The sequence below is a fragment of the Thermobia domestica genome, chromosome 7 (genome assembly GCF_964235325.1).
Source record: "Thermobia domestica chromosome 7, izTheDome1.hap1.1, whole genome shotgun sequence".
NCBI classification, from domain to species: domain Eukaryota; kingdom Metazoa; phylum Arthropoda; class Insecta; order Zygentoma; family Lepismatidae; genus Thermobia; species Thermobia domestica.
In genome coordinates this window covers 28,163,842-28,191,719 of record NC_137460.1, presented here as the reverse complement: position 1 = coordinate 28,191,719, position 27,878 = coordinate 28,163,842, and the positions used below count along the sequence as shown (strand labels likewise).

Here is a 27,878-nt window from a genome sequence, read left to right as displayed (position 1 = left end):
AAAATGAAATATTTGTTTTACGTCCCACGATTATGCCAGCTAGGCTAAAAGAGACGGTAATGATCAAAAATGAAATGATGGAATGATGAGGACAGAGGCAGATTCAAAGGGGGCTATAATCCCCCCTTGACGCTCAGATATACACTGAATAAAATGGGTTTCAATCACGCTTTATACTGGATAAATTTGCAAACTATAGTTTAGCCCCTCCCCTGATCATATCCTGGATCTGCCACTCAAGGAGGAAAAAGGAGAACCCCGAGAAAACACTCGCACACGGTTTGTCCACCACAAAGTTTACTTGGTGCGAGCTGATATCGAACCAAGGACCCCACAGACCAGTAGTGAACGCTCTACTAGTGAGTTATCGCGCCATCAGGGAGGAAACAAGAGTAACCGAGAAAACTCAGACATGATGTTCAACAGGTATTGGATTTACGTGCCCAGGTGCTGAACAATGAACCCCACACACCAGAGCTAAGCGTTCTATTAGTGGCCTAATATGTGCCTAACTCCGGGGCCAGATATAAGAAACGGGATTTCTAGTATCATCAGGTTGTGTAGCTCATTTGTTTTATTTTTAGAAAGCATAGTTTTAGTGACTTTCATACTTAGTAAGTGAACTTATCTTATTAAATGGAATACAAACTTGAAGGAAGTATGATAGGAGTAATTAACATAAGTAAATCATTTCCAAACATTAAGAAGATTATTACAATATTTTTGGCACAGCTTTCATTATCATAAAAACCACGGTTGGTAACTTTCATTTCCTAACACTGTTCATTATGCTCTCAACTACATAAAAAAACGTTTGTTTTACATTTCCATAGTATTGTTTCACTTTGAAAACAGTAATTTATTTAAAGATAATTTTCTACTGCAATATTCTTTGTGCGTGTGTGTGGTCCCACTCTTAGCTGTTTAAATTATGACCACTCTTTGCCCACAATTTTCTCCAGGCTCTGATATATATATTTACTCACTTTAACCTTATATTTTTCTCAAGGATTATTTACCTCTGCACTATTATCCTGGTGTTGTTCTATATAAATCCAAACCAAAAAACATTTACAGCCGTATTCAGAGACGTGTTTACATGTAATTAGCGTCAAATTACGAGATTGACTAACGTGTAAAGATAACTTCAGTATTTCGTGAGACATTCGTGACATTATCCACGATTTAGATCGAAAAATGCGAGGTAGGACTATTCCGAAGGGACATCTCAACACAGTAGGAGTAATAGAGAAAAGAGAGAACTATTCTCGCTTCTATCAATTGCCATAAAGTGTTTGGACGATCCTGCAGAAAAAACGAGGTTATTTCTTTCGATGGAAATCATGGACATGTTCATCAATGTTTCACTAAAAGATAGCATCGTGCATTAGTGACTCTTCATAAGACGCTAAATGAACGTGAAAACCTCTCTGAATACGGTTCTGTATGCGAAAGAACTAAAACTGCATTTTGTTCTAAAGATAGTCAAGCTCAAACGACGTTTATGAAACAACTCAAAGTAATTGTTCAAAGTTATAATTCTTTCACAATCCCTTATCTTATTGTACTCTAAAGTCTTTACGCTGGGTGATATGAAAACACCCCACTTAGCATAGATGAAAGTTAAGGGGGCACGAGAAGTAGTTGTTAAGAAAAATACACTTCGTTTATGATTTACGTATTAATATACCGTTTGGACATATACTACAATAAAAGAATGTGCTAGATGACCACAAAAACCACGAATCCTATCTAACAAATATGATAAGCCCGAGCAACAGCACACGGTTGCGTCCATAGAGAGTAGACGCGTTAGCTACGATATTGGAAATACATTGTGATCCTCACGTTAGTACTTACCTTATCTCACGAACAGATTCGTCGTTATGGAGTGTAAAGTGTATAGAGCGTAAGCTAAGTTCGCAAGGAAAGGTTAGTAGGGTAAGTAAGTTGGTCAGTGTTCTGTGTTGCATTTGCAATTACCTTCTTTTGGTTTTTCGCAGTGACAACACCTTTCATTGCACTTGTAATACTTTCACACTAGCAAAGTTACAATTGTAAATAAAATACAGCTTATATACACTGTGTAAAAACTGACTGAAAGCAAAATCAAATGGAAATCCTTTTAGATTTACATAAAATTTTAATTGTCCTATAGCACTTATAATCGTATAATATAGGTAATTTTTCAGTGGAAATTCAAATATTGTGGTTTCATTACCGGTAATTTTGTCACCTATTAGCATGTAGATAATTTTGTTACCGAAATAACCAATGTTTTTAAGGACATAATACAATGAATGAAGTAGAAATAGTTGTTGAAATTGTTTTCCTTAATCTCCAACCGAAGCAAAATGATAGAGCACAATCTATCTATCTATCTATATATATATATATATATATATATATATATATATATATATATAGATAGATAGATAGATAGATAGATAGATAGATAGATAGATAGATAGATACATAGATAGATACATAGATAGATAGGGTGTCCGTTGAGGAAAGTCAAAGATTTTGGGAGGTGATATGGGAGATCGTTCTAAGCAAAAATGCTTATGTGAACTTAGGGTCTATTCCCCCTCGTTCCGGAGATAAGGGTGGGAGTAAGTTTTTTTGCCTCTTGCACTTGCCAATTTTCGTTTGAAACATTGTAGCACACCCTGTAGTTAGGGTTATGTTACATATTATCCTCGTTTGAAAGCTAATGAAACAGACTTGCAGATGGTATACAGATTTTACCAGTACTGCATGCGAGATGAAAGTAATTGAGGGAAATTTCTCGAATTTCCTTATACAATTCCCTTTTTAAACCAATTTTGCACTGTTCTTGAGTGGAAATAGTGTCGCTAGAGGAACAATATCTTATTAGGTAAAAATGACACAGTATACTAAAGATCTAGGGAAGTGTCAAATTTTTAGCTTGGTTAGAAGCCGTAAAAGAAAGCATTCTTTCTAACTCCTTACTCTAATAACATAACAATGTTCGAACTTTCCATAGATGACAATAATTACGAATATTAATAAACGAATGTTTTTATGCAAAATTAGAAATACAATACTATTCCTCCCTAACATACAAGAGCTCGACATTTCTATGCGGGAACACTCATTACAGTTCTGAACAACATATGACAGTGAAACAAAACCCACTTGAATTAGTCCACTGCAATAGGGTTGTCGAAATCAAAAATAATTACTTCTAATACATAAACAATAATGTGCATACAGATAGAGACGTAAAACTACTAGCGTCAACGTAATTATTTTCCACGTACAGCAAACGTTTAAAGATATCACCCCCTTCGTCAATGTAATTTGCAGTGAACGTCAGTACATGTAGCGTTGGCCGATGCATATCTTTTCGGCGCTCTCTGATGCTGTTGAATGCCTCTCGAATCAACTAAATTAACTCTTCTCGTTAGTTGGCCTTTCCTATGTACACTACGTCCTTCAACCATCCCCATAAGCAAAAAGCCAAAGGTGTAAGATCCGGGGAGCAGGGCGGCCAGTGAATAATCAACCTCCGTCCTCCGCGACCCATCCACTGATGACGAAGCTTGGAGTCGGAATATTGACATACAGGTTTTGTTACATGAGAAGGAGCACCGTTGTGCTGGAAGTACATAGATGCCCGATTTTGAAGAGTCACATCTTTCGGTGCTACCGGTAATTCATGGCGCAGGAAATACATATAATATTGTGGGGTAGAAAAACTCTGGGTCAGAGAGATAATACCAATGATATGATCACAGATAATTCCCGCCCAAACGTTATAGAAAATCATTTCTGATATTGTCTTAATGTGGTTGCCCTAGAATTTTCGTCACTCCAACGATGCCAGTTGCTGGTGTTTTGTTTTTCTTCTATTGCTGGTGAAATTGGCCTCATCGGCGAACAAGCTGAACGGTAAAACAATAGGATGCTCCTGTACCCATTGCGAGAAACCAATACTTAGTTCACCGTCTCCTGGATAGAGATGGAACGTTTGGACATGGAACGGATGAAGCCCTGCTCCTCGCAGTACATCATGTATGATCTGTCAGGAAAGTAAATGTACACCTATTTTTCGAGTCTGGCATTCCTGCGCTCCATCCGTGGAGAGTATGAGAATTAAATCAATCAAATGTTTACTGAGGGGCAAAAAGAAAAGCTTAATCTGAATAAGACATTGCAGAGGGACACAAGCTGTGAATACGAATAGTGCATAGTGTAAATAAAGGACGACACCGAAAGAGAAAGCCAGACACAGCTGTTGAACTTAGAAAAAAGAGTAAAAATTGTTGAAGTGGGAACATAAAACACAAATACAACAAATACGCCGAAAACTAAACATTCACCATGCCATGATCTTGGTGTAGTGGTTAAGGTGCTGGCTTACAAATGCAAAGGTCGCCAGTTCGAATCTTCGGTGAGGACATTTTTAAAAATTTTTGTTTCTAATATACTATGCAGCTCATGAGAGATGGTAAAAGAGGTCGTATTTAGTCTTTCGTAGCAATTATTATTGGTAAGGTTTAGTACTGATAATACTTTTGTCTTTGCGTATTGGTTTTATTCTTTTCTTCATTTCAAAAGAGAAGCATATCCGAACAAATGCCACCAAAATTCCTCATATTTTGAATGTAAACGCCATTTGCAATCAGTAAAGAATAAAAATTGAACGTTCCGATGTAGCTTCAAAAAGTAAAAAGAAAAACATGGAAGTAGACCATACTCATGGTTATTAAAAATACAATTTCTACATGCCTTACGCCTCCCGACCACGTTTCTACGTTAGCAAGTAAGAGGTTTGTTTTTAGGTTAGGCTGGTCAATACGTTTTGCAAAGGGGCCCGGTTTAGCTCTGACGCACCACAGGTGCGAGAAGGGAGCAAAACACTTTCTCTCTCTCTCTCTGTGTGTCTGTTTATCTATCTATCTGTATATATATAACGCTATTTGTGAATGCCGTAACCACCCTAATTTTCAGCGGATTGAGATGAAACTTGGCACAAACATTAATTGTTGAAATATCTTCAGTTCGTTAACCAGAATAATCAGACGAAAATGTTCAAAACGGCGGCCCTTTAAACTCGTAAAAACTCCCAAGGGAACCAAATTTCGCCCATAAATGGGTATTCAGAAAGTTTGAATAACTTTTCCTCTTTTACTGAAATATTTGTGTGCAGAGACTTATTGAAATATTGGACCCGATTAATCGCATAAAGAATGTTCACGCCCTTTTCGCTACGGTCAGGTTTTATTTTATTTATTTATTTATTTATTTTTTTTGCAGGAGGGGGTTATTTTCGTAGTGATGATAAGATGATTGTTAGTGATGATATAAAATTACACATTGAAAGTGAAGTAACTTGTGAAACGTGTTATTTGAAAGAATCATATAATAAATGTGCTTTCCTCTAACACAGAGAGAGCGTGAATGGCGAGGAGTGTTATTTGATTTGCTTTTTAGTAACACATTGTATTGCAAATAAAGGTAGGCAACATTAATGGTAAGTAAAACAACAACAACAACAACAACAATAATAATAATAATAATAATAATAATAATAATAATAATAATAATAATAGGTGTTGTTTGTGGCAAGGCAATATCTTCCTCAATTCTTCTTCAAACGTAATGATTGTAACGCCATATCTCCCTTACAAACAAAATATTAGCAATTTATATCGAAAGAACGGAAAACTGTTGAGTGATGGGAGCAACGTTGGACAGTATGCACTCATAGTACTCAGAAAAATAAGCGATTTCAATGAAAAATGAACGAAGAGTCATTGTCATGGGTAGTCATGTAGCCACGTCAGAGCCCTCTTTAGGCAAAATGTCGATAACTTATATCGAGAGAACAGGAGGTGATAGTGAGATGGGAATAACGTTGGACACCGTGGACCCATAAGGCGCATCGAAAAAATTAGGGGGGCGGGCGCCAGCCAACCTTACTTATTTCCACATAATAATATAAAATTATATTGTCGAAATACACACACGAGTTAGCTAGTAATATTTATTATTATTATTATTATTATTATTATTATTATTATTATTATTATTATTATTATTATTATTATTATTATTATTATCGACAGCGTCTTTTCATTATGTGTGCATGTTTGACATGAAGCCAAAGAGAAGATCCATCATTCGTAGAAAGAATAAGAATAGCCAGTTACTTTCGTTTAACTTACTTTTTCTAATAACTTATAACGACAGGGACACGAACACAGAAACATCAAGGACAGTTAAAAATCATAGATGCTCTCCCACCGGGAATCGAACCCGGGACACCATGCACCAAAGGCGCACGTGCTAGCCACTAGACCAGCCGGCGGGGCACTGCTCACTCTCTGTGTCGGTAGGGATTACGACCACTGTATTGCCAGCTATCACTTCTAAGGGTTGTATACTATGATCACATGTTTCTTCTTTGCTGGAAGAACCTACATTATATGTAATACATGAGGTATTTAGACCTACATGCTCTTCATATAATGTAATAAAAGGGTCATGCTGGGAATAAGAAAAAGAACATTCCTTGGACAAAACGGAAACTATTGGCATCAGAAATAATTATCTACGAGGCATGCGCAGTAGTATATTTCAGAATAGTTACTGTTTAGTTCAGTAAACGAAGAAAGGGGTATAAAAAAGCAAATATGTCGAGTCAACGAGATCGACCAGAGTTGACAGAGGCGGAATAGTAATACAACAACTTGGTTAAATTGATAATTGGTTCTTTATTCTGTAGTAGATCGTATCACTCTTTACGGGAGAGTAGAGAAAGACTTAAACGCTGTTATATAGTAAGCATTAGTAACACGATCATACAGACACAAATGGATGTAACTGTGAGTACTACAACTTGGATTTAATGAAAGCCGTTTAGATATTCAGTGGTTTGCAGGGTTGTATAAGACACAAAAAGTTAAGACACAATACAATTCTTCATACCTCAGCTTCCAGTAACTAGATACATGCAATTTCAGGATAGATACTGAAACTGCTGTCGGATTTTAATACATGACGTATTGCAGGATACAAAATGCTTTGCATTACTTGTTTGTTTGTAGACAGCTACTAGCTTAGTGTTCTGAAAGGTTGTGTATAAACTAGAGATAGCCAATTCCGGAATTATTACTTTACGGACTCCCGAAAGTAAAACCGGACAAATTCCGGAATTCGGAAATTTCCGATTTTGGAATAATTCCGGAATTCGGAAAATTCCGATCTTGGAGTAATTCCGGAATTCGGAAAAATCCGGAATTTAGAAATTTCTGATTTCGTTTACATTCCGGAATTCGGAACAATCCGGATTTTTTTCGAAATCCGGAATTTTTCTCAATTCCGGAATTATCTAAATTCCGGATTGTTTCCGAGTTCCGGAATTCTTCTGAATTATGGAGTTTAACTGAATTCCATACTTTTCCGAAATCAGGAAAGTGAAAGTTCCGCTTCCAAAAAATGAATTTATTTTGGTTAATATGAATCATGGTGGAAATAAGTCTTTGACCAGGTAATAGCGACTGCTTTGAAAGAAATAGAGAGTATGAGAATTCAATCTGTCATATTTGTAGTTTCGTGTGGAGAAAATACAAACTTGTGAACCAACGGTTCAAGGAAAACACAAGTTATTAATGTAAACTTTTCGGACATCATAAAAGAAATACGAAAGACATTTTGAATCGAAGAAATATAACATACAAGTTTGCAAGCTGAGACAAAGAAACCTAACGTAACCAGACTAAAGACGAATCGTTTACCGCGTAGCGATCAAGGTCGAGCTGTTTTCCAGAGCGAGTTTCGAGTTGAGTGGAGTTTGATAATGGCTCGCTCGCTCGTTCAGCTCGTTTTAACTCTTTTTTAAATAATGACCTGATTAGACTGGAAAGCGAAAGCCATGAGAAATGTAAGCACTAATATGGAATACTTTTTAGTGCTGCTCACGACAGGGGTGCGTCTCTTCTCGTAATTTTAGTGCATCTCGTGGGGCAATTTTTGTGTATCTCATCTCGTCTAGATAACGAGAAGACAAGGTTTTTTTTTATTATTACGAGACAGCCTCAAATGTCGTAATCACCAATATAAGTATATACTGTTGTTCTTAAAATCAAGGCTGAGACCTGCAATGTCGAATTTTTGAGCCCAAGCAGAAGACCAACTCGGGTAGCGATATCAACCGGCTCTGCTCGTATCAACTGAGCGAACAGCTCGAGTCGGCTCGGTTGGGATGAGCCGATGACCCGAGCCGTCTCAGTTGGAACGAGCCATCGACTCAGCTCAATTGAGCCGATGGCTCGAGCTTTCTCCGTTGGGATGGGTCCCCTACTCGGCTCATGTGAACCGGTTCAAGCCAGCTAAGTTGAAATTAGTCCATCGGCACGTTTCGATTCAGCTCAACTAAGCCGATGGCTCAAATCGGCTCGGTTGGGTGAGCTGTTGGCTCGGCTCACTTCTTGGTTCGGTTCGATAGTGAATGAGGTGTAAGCCGAGCCGCTCGAGCCGTTGAGAGCCCTAAACCCGGTCCCAGCTGTTTTGAACATGATTGGCTGAAGCCTATAACTCTTAACAATTTTTGGCTCGAGCCCGAAAACTTGCCCTTTCGGAACTCAAACCCAGAACGTGACCGATGTCCTTCCCTCCTGAAGACTTCTCGACGACCGAGATTGACAGTCAATTAGCTTTTACTATTCAGATACAAACCGTATATCTTTTAAAGATTATACACGATGTTGATATAATAATAATAATAATAATAATAATAATAATAATAATAATAATAATAATAATAATAATAAAAGTTTTAAACTTGCCGTTGAAATTTGGCAAAACTTACTCAAAAGTAGAGATTTCGGGGAAAGGGTTCCGTACCTTCAAGACAGTGGCGTAGGGAAGGGGGCCCGGAGGGGCCGGCCCCCCAAATAGGTCCGAAATTGTACTTTGGTACTTTGATGTTTGTAATTTTTTATATATTTTTATGTTTATATATTTTTTGTTTGTAATTTTTCTATATGTGCCTATAACAGCACTTGCCCCCCCCCCAAACACACATCCTGGCTACGCTACTGCTTCAAGACACTCCTGTTTTTTCTCCATACGAAACTACAAATATGACAGATTGAATTCTCATACACCCCATTTCTTTCAAAGAAGTCGCCATTACCTGGTCAAAGACTTATTTCCGCCACGATTCTTATTAACCAAAATAAATTCATTTTTCGGAAGCGGAACTTTCACTTTCCGGATTTCGGAAAATTATGAAATTCAGTTAAACTCCGGAATTCAGAATAATTTCGGAACTCGGAAACAATCCGGAATTTAGAAAATTCCGGAATTGAGAAAAATTCTGGATTTCGAAAAAATCCGGATTGTTCCGAATTCCGGGATGTAAACGAAATCAGAAATTTCTAAATTCCGGATTTTTCCGAATTCCGGAATTATTCCAAGATCGGAATTTTCCGAATTCCGGAATTATTCCAAAATGGGAAATTTCCGAATTCCGGAATTTGTCCGGTTTTACTTTCGGGAGTCCGTAAAGTAATAATTCCGGAATTGGCTATCTCTAGTTTATACACAACCTTTCAGAACACTAAGCTAGTAGCTGTCTACAAACAAACAAGTAATGCAAAGCATTTTGTATCCTGCAATACGTCATGTATTAAAATCCGACAGCAGTTTCAGTATCTATCCTGAAATTGCATGTATCTAGTTACTGGAAGCTGAGGTATGAAGAATTGTATTGTGTCTTAACTTTTTGTGTCTTATACAACCCTGCAAACCACTGAATATCTAAACGGCTTTCGTTAAATCCAAGTTGTAGTACTCACAGTTACATCCATTTGTGTCTGTATGATCGTGTTACTAATGCTTACTATATAACAGCGTTTAAGTCTTTCTCTACTCTCCCGTAAAGAGTGATACGATCTACTACAGAATAAAGAACCAATTATCAATTTAACCAAGTTGTTGTATTACTACTCCGCCTCTGTCAACTCTGGTCGATCTCGTTGACTCGACATATTTGCTTTTTTATACCCCTTTCTTCGTTTACTGAACTAAACAGTAACTATTCTGAAATATACTACTGCGCATGCCTCGTAGATAATTATTTCTGATGCCAATAGTTTCCGTTTTGTCCAAGGAATGTTCTTTTTCTTATTCCCAGCATGACCTTTTATTACATTATATGAAGAGCATGTAGGTTTAAATATTTCATGTATTACATAGAATGTAGGTTTAACTCTTCCAGCAAAGAAGAAACATGTGATCTTAGTATACAACCCTCAGAAGTGATAGCTGGCAATACAGTGGTCGTAATCCCTAACGACACAGAGAGTGAGCAGTGTCCCGCCGGCTGGTCTAGTGGCTAGCACGTGCGCCTTTGATGCATGGAGTCCCGGGTTCGATTCCCGGTGGGAGAGCATCTATGATTTTTAACTGTCCTCGATGTTTCTGTGTTCGTGTCCCTGTCGTTATAAGTTATTAGAAAAAGCAAGTTCTAGCTAACGAGTGAAGCAAATAAAATTAGCAATAAGTAAGTTACTAAAACACATTCGGTGAGTCAGTTAAAAAAAAAGTGGACACTGAACTGACTGTTCGCGCCGTCCATGCGAGTTCGAATCTATTTCGGCTTTATTTTTTTATCCATTTGAGAGAAAGTATTGTTTCTTTTCGCCAGTGGCGTATTTACAATTTTGTTTCGGGAGGGGCTTTGCTAACTTTCGGGGGGGGGCTTTGCCTGGAAATGGGAAAATTCTGCAAGATATTTCATTTACTTTAGTATACTGAGTAAAATTTCGGGGAGGGCTTAAGCCCGGAAGCCACCCCCCTAAATACGCCACTGCTTTTCGCTAAGGTTGTCTCTTTTCGTATTTTTCGCCGTCGTTCGCAATTCAAGTAACTGGCTATTCTTATTCTTTCTATGAATGATGGATCTTCTCTTTGGCTTCACGTCAAACATGCACACGTAATGAAAAGATGCTGTCGATGATAATAATAATAATAAATAATAATAATAATAATAATAATAATAATAATAATAATAATAATAATAATAATAATAATAATATGAAATATTACTAGCTAACTCGTGTGTGTATTTCGACAATATAATTTTATATTATTATGTGGAAATAAGTAAGGTTGGCTGGCGCCCGCCCCCCTAATTTTTTCGATGCGCCTTATGGGTCCACGGTGTCCAACGTTGGTCCCATCTCACTATCACCTCCTGTTCTCTCGATATAAGTTATCGACATTTTGCCTAAAGAGGGCTCTGCTTGGCTCCATGACTACCCACGGCAATGACTCTTCGTTCATTTTTCATTGAAATCGCTTATTTTTCTGAGTACTATGAGTGCATACTGTCCAACGTTGCTCCCATCACTCAACAGTTTTCCGTTCTTTCGATATAAATTGCTAATATTTTGTTTGTAAGGGAGATATGGCGTTACAATCATTACGTTTGAAGAAGAATTGAGGAAGATATTGCCTTGCCACAAACAACACCTATTATTATTAATATTATTATTATTATTATTATTATTATTATTATTATTATTATTGTTGTTGTTGTTGTTGTTTTACTTACCACTAATGTTGCCTACCTTTATTTGCAATGCAATGTGTTACTAAAAAGCAAATCAAATAACACTCCTCGCCATTCACGCTCTCTCTGTGTTAGAGGAAAGCACATTTATTATATGATTCTTTCAAATAACACGTTTCACAAGTTACTTTACTTTCAATGTGTAAATTTATATCATCACTAGCAATCATCCTATCATCACTACGAAAATAACCCCCTCCTGCAAAAAAAAAAAAATAAATAAATAAAATAAAACCTGACCGTAGCGAAAAGGGCGTGAACATTCTTTATGCGATTAAAAGTCTCTGCACACAAATATTTCAGTAAAAGAGGAAAAGTTATTCAAACTTTCTGAATACCCATTTATGGGCGAAATTTGGTTCACTTGGAAGTTTTTACGAGTTTAAAGGGCCGCCGTTTTGAACATTTTCGTCTGATTATTCTGGTTAACGAACTGAAGATATTTCAACAATTAATGTTTGTGCCAAGTTTCATCTCAATCCGCTGAAAATTAGGGTGGTTACGGCATTCACAAATAGCGTTATATATATACAGATAGATAGATAAACAGACACACAGAGAGAGAGAGAAAAAGTGTTTTGCTCCCTTCTCGCACCTGTGGTGCGTCAGAGCTAAACCGGGCCCCTTTGCAAAACGTATTGACCAGCCTAACCTAAAAACAAACCTCTTACTTGCTAACGTAGAAACGTGGTCGGGAGGCGTAAGGCATGTAGAAATTGTATTTTTAATAACCATGAGTATGGTCTACTTCCATGTTTTTCTTTTTACTTTTTGAAGCTACATCGGAACGTTCAATTTTTATTCTTTACTAATTGCAAATGGCGTTTACATTCAAAATATGAGGAATTTTGGTGGCATTTGTTCGGATATGCTTCTCTTTTGAAATGAAGAAAAGAATAAAACCAATACGCAAAGACAAAAGTATTATCAGTACTAAACCTTACCAATAATAATTGCTACGAAAGACTAAATACGACCTCTTTTACCATCTCTCATGAGCTGCATAGTATATTAGAAACAAAAATTTTTAAAAATGTCCTCACCGAAGATTCGAACTGGCGACCTTTGCATTTGTAAGCCAGCACCTTAACCACTACACCAAGATCATGGCATGGTGAATGTTTAGTTTTCGGCGTATTTGTTGTATTTGTGTTTTATGTTCCCACTTCAACAATTTTTACTCTTTTTTCTAAGTTCAACAGCTGTGTCTGGCTTTCTCTTTCGGTGTCGTCCTTTATTTACACTATGCACTATTCGTATTCACAGCTTGTGTCCCTCTGCAATGTCTTATTCAGATTAAACTTTTCTTTTTGCCCCTCAGTAAAAATTTGATTGATTTAATTCTCATACTCTCCACGGATGGAGAGCAGGAATGCCAGACTCGAAAAACAGGTGTACATTTACTTTCCTGACAGATAATACATACGTACGTGGAAGTTCATGTTGATTAGAAAGTCTCATAATGCTGGTGGTTGTACTTCGATGTACAGCCTGAAGCACGTTGTCTTCTTGTTGAGGTTTCTTTGAGGCTTGTTCCGATTTTAGCTTTACGCTGGTAAGCTCACCGTTTACCGCAGTTTAGAAAACACGCGTGTAAAGACCTGTACAGTAGGGATTCTGCGGAGAGAAAATCTTCGCTGGTATTCTTCGGCCGCACCATCATCTTTGGCATTACCATCACAGAACACGTAAACGAACATCATATTAGCATTTTCAGCGTGGGTGTATTGAAACGGCATTCTACTGCAACACATTCGAAATTCTTTTACAGCCTACACACAAGAACTTTGCACTTCCTCACGGTACAGAAACTCCTGCCATCACTTGCACACATGAGACAAAATTAATAAAGCGCCCTTTCAATTTAATGAGTTACGGTGCGCCGCTTGCAGCAGAAAAATCCAAAAACATTTCGAGGCAATTGGGCATAACAACAGCAACTTCTCTGTTGGGTGAACGTGAACCAAGCAAAATGTTTGTGTCTTAGAGGTAATTATTTATGATTTCAACAATCCTATTGCAATGCACATTCTGGGCTAGTATGTTGTACTAAAACTTTAATTTAAATGGGTTTTATTCACTGCCATCTGTTGTTTAGAACTATAATTAGTGTTCCTGCATAGAAATGTCGACCTCTCGTATGTTAGGGAATAGTCTTGCATAAAAACGTTCGTTTATTAATATTCGTACCCAATGTCATCTATGGAAAGTTGGAACATTGATATGTTATTAAAGTAAGGAGTTAAAAGGAATGCTTCTTTTACGGTTTCTAATGAAGCTAAAAATTTGAAACCTCACCTGGATCTTTTGTATACTATGTCATTTTCACCTAATCAGCTACTGTTCCTCTAGCGACAACGTTTCCACTCAAAATCAGTGCAAAATTGTTTTAAAAAGAGAATTTTATAACGGAATTCGAAACATTTCCCTCAATTGCTTCCCTCTTGTATGCAATACTGGGAAAATGTGCATACCAACTGCAAGCCTGATTTATAACTTTCAAACGAGGATAATATGTAACTTAGTTCCAACTACAGAGGGTGTAACAATGTTTTAAACGAAAATCAGCCCCAGCCCTATCTCCGGAACGAGGAGGAATAGATCCTATTTTTGCTTTGAACGACCTCCCCTATCACCTCCCAAAATCTTTGACTTTCCTCGCTTGAAACCCTGCATAAGTACAGAAAGTTACATATTTTAGATATTGTGTTTGAAGTCAAATAAAAAGCTTCAGGTAATTGTATCACAGAAATATTAGCATATATGATATTTGGCACTTTTTTTTCAGCTTCGTTGAACTAAGAGAGACAAAGTAAATGGCCAAAACAAGTCTACTTTATCTTAATCAAACTTGAAAACAATTCAGTTTATGCTGGACTCTGCAAAATCAAAGCTTCTGCTTCTCGACACATGAACAAACACCAGTAGAACATAATGGCTGCTTCAGCAAATGTGTTTTCAGCATTTCTTCTACTGGTGTTTGTTTTTCCGTCGAGTATCCGAAACTTCTATTTTGCTAACATTTCTCCGATAAAATTACAGGAAACGTTTTCTCTCATTTCAAATATAATACTTAAAATTGGGAACATCCTATTTAACAATCTCCATGCTATCATTTTACTGACAAAATTTCTGGTAATGAAACTCTCGTGAAAAATTTTTGCTGCCTAACATTGTTTACCCTCCACGTGCAAAGAAAATCCAACTCTGTCATTAGTTTTTTATATCAATCCCTCATTGATATCTATTCGTTAGAAATAGGTCTTTATATGCAGTGTTCAATTTTCTCTGTAAATATTGCAAAATGTAGTGTTTCTAATTTTAACATGGACTGCCATTGAATATATCTGCTACGTCTGCTTTCTTAATCTGCACACAAGCTTGCGAACTAAATTAGTTTGTTAAGTCAACCACGATGTATGAAAAGATGGAGTCAATTCTATCATATGAAATCATTTACTGGGGAACTACCTGTCATGCGATAAAAGTATTCGCAATGCACAAGAAAGCGCTTCGAATAATACTATCAGTTCCTTTCATACACCAAGTAGACCACTGTTCCAGAAAATTAAAATATTACCATTGAAGTGTATATACACTCTTGAAACACCATCATTCATATGAATGAATCAAAGAAACTCACAACTCATTTAAGACCTGCACCAATACAACACAAGAACAACAATATGTATTATTCTGTTTGAAAGTTTTTCATAGCATATATATATATATATATATATATATATATATATATATATATATATATATATATATATATATATATATATATATATATAATTATATTGTAATTTTGACAACTGTACGTGTACTCGAGAATACTCTCATTTGTACACAACACAGGCAAATAAATAAATATATAAAATAAAGAATAGTAGGAGTAGGAGTAGGAATAGGAGTAAGTAGTAGCAGCAGTAGGAACGAGTAGTATTAGTAATAGTAAAAACGGGTTAGAAGCCCCGCAGGGGTTGATCGGATTCTGTTCTCGACACGAAATGGGGAAATTACAGACTTGCCAAAAATTCATATTAGCTTATGGAAGATAATTTGTATTTCAAATTCTACTTTAATTTCTATATTTCCAAATAAATACACATCTCAGATGTAAGTGCACACCATATTTCTATTACTTACACGGTACTCTATTAAAATATTATTACAAATTTCTTCTGTAGATTTTATAAATCTATGGATCCGTATATTGAAACTGCACTTACATGCTGTTTTACTATACGGACCCGCACGGAAATTCATAAAAAAATATACTTCTTTCCCACTGGCTTCATTTTCTGTACCTTCAGCGATCATTCTCGAGGTGTGCTCTTCCATTCTCGGTGCAGGTTCACTTTAACAGATCTCTTACGAAACACCAAGTAACGCGTAGTTCTAATACATGGATCCATAATATTAAGTAGTAGTAGTAGTAGCAGTAGCAAAAGTATTAGAAATAGGAGTAAGTAGTAGCAGTAGTAATGGTAACTAGTAGTAGTATTAGCAGAAAAGTAAGTAGTTCTAGCAGTAGTAGTAGTAGTTCTAGTAGGAGGCGGAGTAAATATAATAGTAGTATCGATAGTAAGAGAAGTAGGAGTAAGTAGTAGTAGTACTAGGAGCAGGAGGAGGAAGAGGAGTACGAGTAGTAGTACTACTTCTTATATTATTGATTTCTATATTAAAACTACGCGTTGCTTGGCGTTTCGCAGGAGACCTCTTAAAGAGAACATGAACCGAAGAACGCATAAGCACATTTCGAAAAAGATAGCTGAAGGTATACAAAATGAAACCAAAAAGAAGTATGTTCTTTTATGAACTGTGCGGATCTGTATAGTAAAACTGCACGGAAAATTGTATTCGAACACACCAATAAAAGAATATGTAAATTTAATTTAGAGAACCACTACATCCCAGTACGTACCAGACTACAGAGACTTCATTTAGTAACAGAGTTTAGTATTACAAGAATTCTCATATGTGCAATTTTCATTTCTAAAAAGTATATTGGGCTGATTAAAATTCATTTCCTTTTCTCTCTCTTCTCCCAAAGTACACCCATCACTGTTCTAGTTCTTCCTTCTGTTTGGAAAACAAACCTGTAAAAATCACCCGAGCAAAACTGTTGTATGACCAACCGCACGAATATCGAAAAAAAAAAAGTAATGATTTAGTTTATCTCCCAAAATACTACGTCGTGAACATTCCCACTTGGTATGATTATTGTTCGAAATGCAGTGTGGCCCTACGTCGTAAAATCTAGTGAATAAAAAAAAGCAACCAACTTGTGCTAGGTGGCTATCTTCACAATTTTCCTTGGCGTCGCACGAAAATCGTGAGATTTTTATTCAATTAAAGTATATTAATGCTACGTTACATAAATTAAACCTAGTATTCTGAACTGAAAACTCAAATCTCATAGGAGTAGAGAATTCTCTGGAAGTTAAGCATATATTCTTTCAGGAGAAGAACTAGAAAAAATGTATTAAGTTATATTAACATACATCTTTCACTTTTACTCTTGTAAGAAAGCTAGGTATATTATAAATAGTACCACTCCATCAGATCTGCCATGCATTTAACAATACTCCAGATGTTTATGTTCCTACTTTCTTAGTAATATATATGGTATATTCAGTTCTTGATTTACAATAATACTAGTCAACCTTAGGTTCTCATTTACTCTTAAACAATAACATACCATCGGAGTACCTATTTAGATTTAAACAATCCAAGCAAAAAAATATTTTACGTATAAATTTTGTGCAGCAATTGAACTCACAAGCTACTGAATATGTCAGCGACTTCACTACTTGAAAAGCAATGAAATGGTTTCTTCTATTGGTTTGAATTTGAAGCATAACGTAAACTGCAATTGTGTATTTGCCAGTTCTGTATTCTTAAACTGTATACATGCTTGCAGAGAGTTTGTTTTACTTTTGAACATTACACTACTATCACAAGTGTATGGTAAAGTTTACCACTCTAGTAGCTTTCAGAAATCGGCTCCAGAACATCTTAATATAATCAAGCAAAGTAAGAAAAGCACAAGCATTTTTTTTAATTTGAGGGACTATTCTTATCCTGCATCAAACTGCAATTGTAATATTATATATATATATATATATATATATATATATATATATATATATATATATATATATATATATTCCTTCAATCTGTGTACTATAAACTATTGCGATTCTGCAGCCATATTTTGTGGGCACGAGCCCAAATTATTCCGCATAGATTGATAATATGTGTACAAACTGATGGGACACACTACGACTAAAATTACACTTTCGGACTAGTGTCAGAAAAAAAATTTCACGGAAAAAATGTAAACCAACCTATTCTATGTGTGCAGCAAAAGCACGAATGCTATCTAGATCGGTAAGAGCAGCAGCAGATGGGAGCAAGTGCGCTGGCTGGCTAGGACGTGTATGCGCATATACGATGATATTGCAAAAGCATTTGATATTACAAAAGTCGGTAGGAGGGAAGATAAACGGGCCCTCGGATTTTCGGTTCAAAATTGATCATAACGTCTTCCTTAGGTCCCAAATAGTGTTTCCTGAAAATTTCAGACCGCGGAAACTTCAAAAAGGTGCCCAAAATTACTATAGAATTTACCATATATGGGCAGGGAAGATAAACGGGCCCTCGGATTTTCGGTTCAAAATTGATCACAACGTCTTCCTTAGGTCTCAAATAGTGTTTCCTGAAAATTTCAGACCGCGGAAACTTCAACAAGGTGCCCAAAATTACTATAGAATTTACCATATATGGGCAGGGAAGATAAACGGGCCCTCGGATTTTCGGTTCAAAATTGATCACAACATCTTCCTTAGGTCTCAAATAGTATTTCCTGAAAATTCAGACCGCGGAAACTTCAAAAAGGTGCCCAAAATTACTATAGAATTTACCATATATGGGCAGGGAAGATAAACGGGCCCTCGGATTTTCGGTTCAAAATTGATCACAACGTCTTAGGTCTCAAATAGTGTTTCCTGAAAATTTCAGACCGCGGAAACTTCAAAAAGGTGCCCATAATTACTATAGAATTTACCATATATGGGCAGGGAAGGTAAACGGGCCCTCGAATTTTCGGTTCAAAATTGATCACGTCTTCCTTACGTCCCAAATAATGTTTCCTGAAAATTTCAGACCGCGGAAACTTCAAAAAGGTGCCCAAGATTAGGATAGAATTTACCATATTTGGTTGGGTAGGTAAACGGACCCTTGGATTTTTGGTTCGAAACTAATCACAATGTTCTTCTTAGGTCTCAAATGATGTTTCCGCGTTCTGAAATTTTCTACGAACACTATTTGGCACTTCAACAACATTTTGAGATCAAATTTGAACCCAAAAGCTTTGAGCCCTTTTCTCTAACCTGTCTATACGAGGTTATAGAGGGTACATTGTATAGTAATTTTGGGTACCTCTTGAAATTACCGCTGTCTGAAATTTTCAGGAAACACTTTTTGGGACGTAAGGAAGATGTGCTCAATTTTGATCCCAAACACAGAGGGCTTGTTTATCTACCCTGCCCATATATCGTAAACTCTATCGTAATTTTGGTCATTTTTTGAAGTTTCCGCGGTCTAAAATTTTCAGGAAATACTACTTAGGACCTAAGGAACACGGTGTGCTCAATTTTGAATCGAAAATCCGAAGGCCCGTTTATTTACCCTATCCATGTATGGTAAATTCTATAGTAATTTTGGGCACTTTTTGAAGTTTCCGCAGGCTGAAATGTTCAGGGAATGCTTTTTGGGACCTCAAGATCACATTCTGATCAAATATCAGCCGAAAATCCGAGGGCTCGTTCATCTTCCCTGCCCATATCTGGTAAATTCTATCGTGACTTTCGGGAAGTTTTTGAAGATTCTCCGGTCTGAAATTTTCAGGGAACATTATTTGGGATCTAAGGAACAGGTTGTAGTCCTTTTGAACCGACAATCCGAGGGCACGTTTATCTCCCTTGCCCATACACGGTAAATTCTATAGTAATTTTGGGCACCTTGTTGAAGTTTCCGCGGTCTGAAATTTTCAGGAAACACTATTTGAGACCTAAGGAAGACGTTGTGATCAATTTTGAACCGAAAATCCGAGGGCCCGTTTATCTTCCCTGCCCATATATGGTAAATTCTATAGTAATTTTGGGCACCTTTTTGAAATTTCCGCGGTCTGAAATTTTCAGGAAACACTATTTGCGACCAAAGGAAGATGTTATGACCAATTTTGAACCGAAAATCCAAGTGCCCGTTTATCTTCCCTCCTACCCAAAAGTCTACTAGTTAGAGAGATTGTAATAGTTTCAAACTTGGAACTGTATATTTGTAATTACTATAAAATGGAAATTTCCTGTCGTGCGAAAATACTCCGCCGAGAAAAATTATTACAATATCCAGTCATATTCCACACGCACTTATTGATTTCAGCCTACTATAGCTTCTGTCATAGTTTTATAAATAAACGTTACACATTTATTACGAAGTCGTGCAGATCTTTTGACACATCATCCCAAATAGTTCATGAAAAGTTATAGGGTTTGAGTACTAATAAAGCGCCCAGCCACATCCCATAAAAATTAATACAAAAAAAAAAAAAAGAACTCTGCCAGATTCAAGTTAAATAGCAGGAAAATTATCTAACCAAATTGAAGATGGTTGAAAACGTCGGGCCAGTGCGAGATACTTTAGAAGGCAACTAGCGTGAGGGCAAAGGTAGTACAGTCGCAGTGCTTTTCCCATTGATACAAATCCCAACCGAAGCGCAGCTGATGGAGAAGGTTCTAGAACACAATTCGGATATAGTATACATGAAGCTGCATCAGTTCCCGAAGGAGCAGGACGTTCATACTATTAACGCTACACTTGCAAATATATTTTTATTTATTTATTTATTTTGCCTGTTTTGACTAAAATATGGAGAGTATCTCCTATAAGCTCTACAGTTGTCAAGTATATAAATGAAAATTGTAATTACAGCTTATTACACCATTTGAAGTACAAAATTATAACAAACATCACATATTAAATTTGTTACATCATTACATTATATTTATACATCGTTATCATTTGCAAATTCCTGAACTGAATAATATGCTTTAGAAAGTAACAGAGTACGAATTTTGTTTTGAGTATTAGAATTTACCTCTTTATAATGTGATGGTACCATATTATAAAATACAGTTCTTTCCAACTATGCAGAAATACTTCGCCGGTGAGAAATAGTATGTAATTAGTCAATTTTCACAAGAATTTAAACACTCGTAAGGTCTTGTAATGATTATACACTACCAAAACATTAAAAAAAAATGCTGTATTACTTATTTATTTGTGCCGAAGGTCAACTTTGTTCCTTATAAACATGTTCGTTCTAATCTAATCTAACGTCATTCCATGCAGAGTACTGAATTATGTACGTAAATTTTGCTAAAATCCGTATTCATACACATGAAACATTGATTTTCTACATAGTGAAAAATTTCTTCAACAGCGGATTTTAATATCAGACAAATCCTCTTTCATACACACTCGTTTATTCTAACTGTGAAATTGCCATTTTTATTGGACTATTCTTAATCAGTACCACCTTCTTTACTAACATAGCCAGCTTTGTACTTACAACGGTATGTTGTATGTTGTTGTATATTTCATTATTATGTTGTACTATTATCTATCTGTACTGGTCTTAGGAATAAGATCAGAGCTGCAATAACTGAGCAGATTTTGTAAAGGAAGAAAAGGAAATTGTAATTTATTAATTATTATTCTCTTTCCTTAGTTACCGTATTGAATTAAATAAATAGAAAGTTGATGGGTAGAAGATTAGGAAGTCATCAGAACAATTGATGTTAAAGGAATTAAAAGTTTGTATCCTGAATACTAATCGAAGGTAAAAATAAATAATATTTACGTTCTAATGTTCTTTTACATATATTGTGGCTCAAGTAATACTTATTAAGAACCACGGGAAAGGAACGGAATTATAGATTTTTGTTCTATACTAACCCCACCAACTTTACGCCACTAACGTAACCTAAACTACTCTACAAACTTAACAAACTGTCACCTTACATATGCCATTGTAGTAACCAACGTTACGTATTGCAGTAACTTTACCTAATTTACATTAACCCCTTCAGACCTGAATTTTTTTTAAGCTTGAAAAAAATTATTTGTTGTGGTTTTTAAACGCATTGGGGTCTTCTGATGCCATTTTGCTTGAAATTTTGTTTTTGTTACCCATAGTTCTCCAGATATTTTATGTGCACAAATGTGTACATCTGGACTCAACTGTTATATAAATTTTTAGTTTTTATATAGCATTGGTGACCCGTTGTACACATTTGTGTACATTAAATATTTAGAAGGCTATCGGTCACACTGATATTTTTTAAAAATAAATAACCGGTGAATCTTCCTCAGTTTCATCTTCAGATAAATCGAAATCAGGAATGTCACCTTTCTCCAACACATCTAAAATTTTCTCCGTGGAGAGAAATGGGCTGCTACCAGATGGTTTATCCATGATTCTAATTCGTGTACACACTACCTCAAAGTACCATATAATTTATAAGAAAATTTTGGTCTCATGTTGATATAAGTCCGATCGAAGTTAAAACAAAGCAATTCTTACTAATATTATCACCCAAAAACACATACTCAATGAGCTTTCATTGTTAACGCATCTGTTCATTACGATCCTCTTGGGCACAATTGTGTACATTATATTTCACCAACAAATAAAGTTATAACGAATTGCTTGTCATATTTGTAATTTTACCACAAAAGATAACAGATAATAACAAACACACGCAAGCACTTCAAAAAGATAGATCACAAACGATAAACTTCTAATTATTGTAATAAAATCGACGAGGTAGTACCTGTTGATAAAACTGCAACACCATGGACTATTTACAATACTTTTATCACATACTACTCACTAGAGCGCAGCAGCTACTTGTATAACAAGTGAAGCAAAGCTACACAAATGTAAACAATCGGCCTGTATGCCCACAACAATGCTTTAAGTAGAATTAATGCAATAGAAATTTAATGTACACAATTGTGACCGCCAGGTCTGAATGGGTTAATGTATCTAATACACATTGCTCCGTATTTCTTTTGTCACGGCTTCTTTTCCCTATTTATGGCATATCAGTTTCACTAGATATCTGTATGTTGTTAGTTCTCGAAGCACCAAGAAAATAGCAGAGTAGACCAGTAATGCAAATAACCACTAGCCCGCGGCGAGTATTTTGTGTCATACCAAAGGTAAATAAAAGATTTCTATTGTGGGATGTGGGCTAGTCGGTTTTTTCTTGAATTAGTACAATTTGCTGCTTAATATTTGCATCCCCCGTCTAGGACATATTTGGGTATTATTTAAAGTAAAATTATTTTGGTGCAGATTTGGTACACGGATGTACAAACTTCTAATATTTACAGAACAAATTTGTAATAATATTTTAATAAACCAGTGGGTAAACAGTCTATTTTATTGTTATCTATGAATTGCGTACATACTAAGAAACATAGTACAGAAAGTCTAACCTATTATAGACTACATTGTCCTATCTATCGAAGCGCAGCTGAAGGAGAAGGTTCTAGAACACAGTTCCGATATAGTATACATGAAGCTGCATCAGTTCCCGAACGAGCAGGACGCTCATACTTTTAGGGATTATTCATTGAGTATGTACGAACTTACAAAGGGGGTAACAAAGCGACTTTTATTTACTTATCGACTGATACGAAAGTAAAAGAAAAAGACGTACCTATACTTTATATCTGCATGTGTAGTGCCCTTGTACTTTATCTATGACTATGTGTGTGGGGAGAGAGCAATTTAACGCATATCTCATGTCTTATGCACATGGATACTTCTTCCTATTTTACTACGTAGAAAATTTATGGTATTTCATGTAGAAGTGGTAACAGAACACGGAAGAAACGCAGATCAGGGGGTTCTCATGTATACTATTACCCACAGTTCCCCCGATATAGGTTAGTAGCTAGGGTGGTTCCTTTCTGTACCGAATTTTAATAATAAGTTCATAAAGTATTGCTGAACGTGCGTCAGCGAGTGAAGGCGGTTTAGAGCCCCGCAGGGCTCGTTATTTTCTGTCCTTATTATAGCTAAATGAGAAGGGGGGACCTGTGTTCCAGAACCTTCCCCGGCTGAAGACTGCATTGAAAAGTTTACTCTATTTAAGAATTACTGAGAGTAGTTTTATTGAAAAAGAATTATATTTAGATTGAATTTATGTAGATCTCCTTACAATAAATCTGCACAATAATTTTATACAATGGCACCCATATTCCCAATCTGAACGACTAACATAATGTAGAAAAATGTGGACAAAATATTTTTAACAATTTATACTAATTAGCAACGGATGAAATAATTAACTATTGATGATAGAACAAATGAAAGTAACTGGAACAGAATTGGTAGAACACTAAAACATCTGCGAAATGAACGAAAAGATCAGTGCATATCACAAATTATAATACTTAACTGCTACACTCCTCCCTCTCTCTCAATGCTTTGACGCCCTAGGAAGTTGTTCATAACTCCCACCCTCATACCAATGTCAACAGAACATTCTATAAATAAATAAATAAAAACCAAAGTATAGTTTCACTGTTACCAACTGATACTGCCAACATGTCGCTAAAACACAGCAGATATTGAATCCTACAAGTGATGCTAATCTGAAGAAAATTTTCCGTATCGCAGGGAGAGTTAGGAAAGATTTTTTTAAAGAGGAGTGCAAGGGAGCATATGACAAGGTGACCAGAATTTCCACTTACCAAAACGGGACGCATACGAATCGGCTACGGAGGGGGGGGGGGTATCTGACTTGGGACTCAGCAGTGTTCACAATTTACAAAATAAACAAGTAAGAGTGATAACACACCGTTTCTAACTTTACGTGTACCACACAACAAATAATGGTTCCCGATTGCAAATTCTACCCAGCAATTCTGTTAACTAGTTGAACACTCAGAATTCCCACTCAATTCCACTTGAACCACGAACACTCAATTCCCATTTAAAAATTCAGAAGTTCTAGACACGGTTGAACCTTGGCAACGAGTGTTGGTACGGATGAGAGTACAATTTGCATTGACGATTTATATTTTGAATAATAATTACCGGACAGCTAGGTCATTTTTACTTAAAAACGGGACATTTAGCCGTCCCGTTCGAGAATCAGAAAAAAACGGCACAACGGTTGGAAAAAAGGGACTGTCCCGGCTAAAACGGGACATCTGGTCACCTTGGCATATGAGATAAAATATAGGAGGTTGGGGATACCATGGGTCACTATAGGAATTAGGACTTCTAAACTCAAACTACTTGAGTTATCAAAAAAACTAAAAACGTGTAAAGATGTAACACCTCAATTTATTGAATATGTAAAATACTATAGAAAGACATACAAAAGAGTCATACGAACAGCAAAACTTTTACACAGTACAAATTACATCTTAGCAGCGAGAAACAAAAGTAAAGCTATGTGGAAGTTAATTAATGGTAAGATGAATAACGTAAAAACAACAGGAATTGATGCAATAAAAATAAACTATCAAGTAGTATGTAACCCAGATAAGATTGCAAATCATTTTAATAAATATTTCTTAACTTTAGAAACATTTAACCCAATCAAAATAGCTCATCAAGAAAATAACTCTAAGCTACAGAGCGGAATAACTAAGTCGCTTTTCCTGAAACCAGCTACACCAGAGGAAATCTTACAAATAATAAAAAGCTTAAAAAGCTCCAGCTCTCCAGGTTGGGATGAAGTGCCATCCATGATTGTAAAGGAAAGTTCTCTTCTTATTGCACATCAACTCTGTCATATAATAAATCATTCATTTTTGACAGGAATTTTTCCTACGCGGCTTAAGTTAGCTAGAGTTACACCTGTGTATAAAAAGGGAAGTAAATTGGAGTTAAATAATTATCGTCCTATTTCAGTTTTGTCGTGCTTTTCTAAAATATTTGAGTTAGCAATGAAAGCGCGACTAAATAACTTTTTTCCTTTTAAATAATATAATATCCACAAGTCAACACGGGGTTTCAAAGCCAGAAGTCAACCAACACTGCAATCTTTAATTTCATCTCTGATGTAGCAATGGATATAAATATAGGAAAGCATGTAATCGGTATTTTTGTTGATTTATCTAAGGCGTTCGAATCTATAGACCATGGTATTTTGCTAGAAAAATTTTATTCTTATGGCATCAGAGGTGTGGCAAACAATTGGATAAAGTCGTATTTATCTGAACGTAGTCAAACTGTTGGCATCTGTAAAGAGGTAAATGGCAGAAGAAAAATGTTTAAATCATCTTTAATGAAAGTAACAAAAGGAGTATCGTCAAGTGGGGTTTCTTGAGACTTAAGGGTAACTTGAGACAAAATGATATGTTCTTTTCAAATGGCTGTGTTGGCTATATTGTTTTTTCTTTTTTTTTTTTTATTTGAAGCATTTTCTGAAGCCGGTCTACTTTAGAAAGGTGCTGAAGAAAAGTGTAAGTAATAATTACCCAGTTATTATTTTACAATTAAGATTTATATGGAAATGTAAATGAGCTTTTGGGGAGTCTATTTTGATTGTCTGTCTAACTGTCCATTATTTTCGTAAGGGATTTGTTGAAATTCGAAATGTTTTCGACTAGAGCCTACCCTAATGTGTTTAATAGATGACTGAATATTCATCTGTCCAGTGTCGCCATGCCTTTTTCATACTTAATCAAATTTTTCCGAAGTGGGTTGATGAGGGGTAATTTGAGACCAAAAAAATGGGGTAAAATGACACACTTGAATGTTTTTAATTGGGAAGTAAATAACTAATTAGAAGAAAAACGAGGTATAATTCCATGTATAAAATTTAGTTTTGTTGATTTTAAGTTTAATGTAACACAGTCCTATTACTACCTCCTCTAATAGCGGCATTTCTTTTTCGTTTCAGGTCTATTCTTAACAAACTCGCACGAAAGTACATACGAAAAGCTGGCAGCAGACCTTATCGGAACTATTCAAAAGACCAGATGGAGAAAGCTCTCGCGGCTCTAAAGGGAGGTGCTTCATTGAGGCAAGTTGCAGAAAAATACGGGGTTAGCAAACACTCGCTTCTTCACAGGTATAAGAGTAAGCATGTGGGAAAATATGGACGGCCATGTGTTTTTAATCCTGATGAAGAGAACACAATCAGCGAAGGTATCAAATTGGCAGGTGAGTGGGGGTTTCACTTAACAAAGTTTGATGTGCGCGTCTCATTGTGAAGGGGTATCTTGACCGGAAAGGAGTTGTGGAATCACGTTTTAAAAACAATCTTCTAGGCCCAGTCTGGGTTGACTCATTTTAGGAACGACATTCCGAAGAACTAACTCAGAGACTGTGCCAAAACATTAAAAGATCCAGGGCTGCCCTTAATAAAGAAGTTTTAGACAGCTATTTTGATGAACTTGAAGCTACAGTGAGAGACGTGGATCTACAACTCATTGCGAATTACGAGGAGACTAATGTTTCTGATGACCCTGGAAGGAAAAGTTTTCTTATCAGGAGAAAGTGTAGGCATCCTGAAAGAGTTATTGACTTTTCAAAATCCAGTGAATAACAAAATTTGCTTTTCCGGTTATTGATGACGAAACCGAAGTTAATTTGGAACATATTGTCTGTAAGACTTTCCCCTCCAAAGGCTCAAGAGGAAGATACTTTTTTGAGATTGCTCCATAGATATCTGCGTGTATTTTTTGTAATTTTATTTCCCTTGTATATGTAGTTTTTTCAATAAAACGTTTTTCCTGCTTTCTACTGTGTCTTAAATAACGCTTAGGATGCATAACTTGCGACATTGTTTGATTTCTCGTGCTTAATAACACGATTTTGATTAATGTCTCAAGCTTCCCCGCCCTGTAAAAAATCTAGAAGAATAACTTAAAATATTCTGCTTTTCTTTTAAATATCGTATGCAGACCGGACATCTGATTATACCAGTGTTAGTATAGATCGTATAGTTTATAAACAGTTACACTTATAATTTTTTTAGTGTCTCAAGTAACCCCATTTGACGGTACCACAAGGATATTGGGACCTCTTTTGTTTGTTGTATATATTAATGATTTGGTTAACAGCCTAGGTTGTGTGAAGTAAACATTGTATGCTGATGACATAAATGTTCTTGTAAGTGGAGACTCAGTAAATGAAGCAGAAAGGCTCACAACAAAGACGCTA

The 27,878-nt window shown here is 36.1% G+C and overlaps 1 protein-coding gene across 3 annotated transcripts in view; it reads right to left on the bottom strand.

The window, feature by feature from the left end:
* Positions 1–24,405, bottom strand: part of LOC145689943 (uncharacterized) — a 72,600-nt gene extending 48,195 nt beyond the window's left edge. Inside the window, exon 1 of one of the 3 annotated variants that reach the window (XM_081764306.1) lies at positions 24,286–24,405. The gene's annotated coding sequence lies outside the window, so the exon portion shown is untranslated. Of the gene's footprint in view, positions 1–15,763; positions 15,988–24,153 lie in introns of those variants that run through there. The other 2 variants (XM_081764303.1, XM_081764308.1) reach the window with 2 other exon arrangements.
* Between the last annotated feature and the right edge of the window lie 3,473 nt (positions 24,406–27,878).